This window comes from Salvia splendens, chromosome 6 (assembly GCF_004379255.2).
Source record: "Salvia splendens isolate huo1 chromosome 6, SspV2, whole genome shotgun sequence".
In the NCBI taxonomy this organism is placed as follows: Eukaryota; Viridiplantae; Streptophyta; class Magnoliopsida; order Lamiales; family Lamiaceae; genus Salvia; species Salvia splendens.
Window position 1 is genome coordinate 27,097,914 of NC_056037.1, and position 3,549 is coordinate 27,101,462.

Genomic DNA, 3,549 nt, shown 5'->3' on the forward strand with positions numbered 1-3,549 from the left:
GACATAGTGCCAAAATATAAGTTTCATTTAAATTTGTCAGCCACAGTTGAGTGAACATGTGGTTTTTATTTAAAAGGCCCGAGTCACTAAATTTCCTTTAATTTCATAAAATTGATTGCGCAATCACATAAACATAGATACCATATTTGAACGTATGTGAACCGGGAATGTGACCACATTCCACAACGGTCACTAGACCGGCCAACTCGAAAGCTAGCTCACAGTCCCCATATGTGTACACTAGTTCGAGTAGGGTTTGCGGCCCTACTGGGACCCGAATTCGATTTAACATGATTGGCATAGCTAAGTAGATAGGTAATCGTAAAAGCAAAATATGGCATGACAAACATGTTTGGAAAGGATTCACATATTCATACTAAAATCATGTTTTGAAAGAATGCCCACCTCAAAAGCTATTTCCTTAGTCGAAAGTTTTCCTTGATTTGGTCTTAAACGACGTGCGAAGACGCCCTTTAGAAATAAGAATAATACTTAATTAGACTTAAGAAAACTTAAACGTGAATGCATTCCTAAGTGCGTGGTCCTTAAATTCTTTTTCTTATTTCCTAGAAAAGTCCTTGAGCATTAATTAAATCGAGCGATTTAATTTATTTGGAGGTTTACAAAATTATTCGTTTAGCTAAGAGAGCATTCCCCCCATGCAAATTATTCAAGCATTAAAATAAAGCCCGGGAATTAAATTTATCATCGTGGGCGGACGATTAAACTAATTGTTCGATCGATTAACTTAAGCGAGCCCATGGTTTAGCTAAATATTCGACTACAGCCTGGTTTAAATAGAGTCCTTAGTCCAGACCATAAATAAATTCCCATTCAACCCAACATTTTAATTTATTTCCCAAACTAATTTCCATTCATCTTTCCTTGGCCCAAACTTTACTTAAATGAGTGGCCAAACAAAATTAAAACTCCCATTATCTCTTATCTCTTCTCTTAGGGACAAAAGGTGATTCGCTCACCCCAGGCGCCCCCATAACCCGGCCCGACATCGCTATGGAGGGGTTCAAACACGGTACCTCAGCGGCCCATTAGGTGGGAGGAACTTACACTGGTAACCAGCACACAAGGAGCCACCACAGTGGTGAAACTCCCACACTGCGGCTGCCAGCATTCGATCCTGTCTGCTTAGGGACAATCTACCACCCAGGAACCAATTCTCTGAATTTGCATAATGGGCCGTATGAATCCCAAATTCCCCTTTTTTTCTTCAAAACAAGCTCCCAAATCAGAAATCCTTAGAGCATCTCCAATAACCGGCGTCGCGGTGAAACCGGCGTGGGCGAAATCGGCGTCAAAATCGGCGTCGCCATGCCGATTCCCGCGCTGACGCCGGTTCCGACGCCGATCCTCACGGGCGCCATTGTGCGTCCCGGATCGGCGCCAAACCGGCGTCGGATTTAAATTTTTTTTTTGTTTTTCGAAAACACTATATATACGCGCGTTGAACCTCATTTTCATTCGCACCACTTGTTTTAACGAGTACTCTCTCTCTACCTTACTTTCTGTACAAGATCAATAACGAGCAATGGAGAACAACTACGAAGGTACTCTAGTTAATCCCGGGGGATGGTCTCAGACTCCCCCGCCTCCCGGTGTAGGGTCTCAGACGCCCCCGACTCCCGGGGCAGGGTCCCATACTTCCCCGGCTCCTGGGGGAGGTGGTTGGCCTCCGATGAGCGGGTACTACAACATGTACCCGTGGCAGCATATGATTCCGGGGTGGGCACCCGGCATGCAGCCCCCTATGCAGATGATGCCGGGCTGGGCACCCGGCATGCAGCCACCGGCGCAGCAGATGATGCCACAGGCGCAACAGATGATTCCCCCGGCGCAGGGGACGCACGGGGGGGACAACGCCTATCGGCCGACTTTTGATTTTTCCACCGGTTCTTCGCACACATCGACCCCAACGGATGCACAGTATACGGAGACCTTCTCCTTAGCGGACTTGGGTTTTGATATTAACGAGGTTTCGAAAACTCTCATTCAAAGCCAGGGAGTAGGGCGGGGTAAGAAGAAGGGCAAGGCGAAGAAGGTCGGCGAGTCGTCGCAGCCCCAAGCCGAAATCCGGGGCCGGAGGAAGTAGACAGACACGGAGAACGTTGCGGTTGCCAAGGCGTGGGTGAGTGTCTGCGACGATCCTCTGGTTTCGAACAACCAGAGGATCGTCAACTTGTGGGCCAAGATAGCCGCAGTCTACAGGGCATTTTGCCCTGAAGGGAGACCGTGCACCGGGGAGGAGGTCCGGAAGTGCTGGGACCGAATCAGGGCTGGCATCTCTCGATTTTCGGGTTTGTACGCCAACGCCCTCCGCATGCAGACTAGTGGCCAAACAGAGGAAGACTGCAGGAGGATTGCGGAGAGAGCCTACCCCGATCCGGATAAGAAGTACTATGAGTTCACCTACTGGAACTGCTACGTTGTGCTCAACGAGTCAGATAAATTCCGGGCAGGCGTCGACGCTGGCTGGCCGAAGAGGCAGAGACTGAACTATACCGGAGATTATAGCGGCAGCAGCGGTGGTTCGTCAGACCTCCCTGAGACGGCCCAGGAGGTCCCGACTCCTCGGTCGTTCGGTCGCCGACCTCGCCCGGTTGGGCAAAGGCGGGCGCAGCAGGTTGCGAGGGGGGGCACCCCGAGTTCCCAGGACGTCCATTCGGCATCCCCCCTCGGCAGGTCTACCGAGGAGCTCAAATTCTTCGCGCGCCAACAAACGCGCGCTCAAATGGTGAAGACCTTAGCCGACTTCCAAGCGGCGGTGGACCCCGAGGTGAATGATTTTCTCCGTGTATTGCTCCAGAGCCAGCGTGAAGAATTGAAGGCGATGAGGAGGGACACCGGCGGGAATAGCCGCGGCGTAGGTGGCGACGGAGGCGGCGGCGACGACGGTGAAGAAGCGCTGGGCGACGACGGAGACGAGGACGGCGACGATGAGTGATTTTGTTTTACTTTTTTAAATTACAGTACTTTTTAATTTTTGTACTTTTTTTATATTATTGTACTTTTTTTTAAAATTAATGTACTTTTTAAATTTTAATATTATTATTCGAATTTTCCGTATTTGTCTCGTAAATTAAATTCCGTATGTTGATACAAGTGTAAATTAAATTATATAATTGTTATTAGTGATGTGGATAGGTAGTGTGAAGGCTATGTGAGGACTATTTGATGTCCAGTTGATGTGGCAGGAGAATTGTAGTGCTGATGATGTGGCAGTGTGAAGGCTATTTGAGGGCTATTTGACGTCCTAACGTATTGGAGATGCTCTTAATTTCACATATAACTCCTTCGACCTCTCCTCATCTCTCTCCTTCATTTTGGACACTACCGGTACACAGCGCCGCCGCCGTCGGTTTTAGGCGGTCAGCAGGCAGCGGCGGTCGCTCCTTTCTCGTTTCAAAATTTTCCAAATTAAGAATCCCTAATTCTTCCGATTGCAGAGGACGACGCACCCAATCTCCTCCAACCAGTGGCGGATCCAGGATCCGGAAATGGAGGGGGCGGAATATATAGTATTAGCTTGGTTTA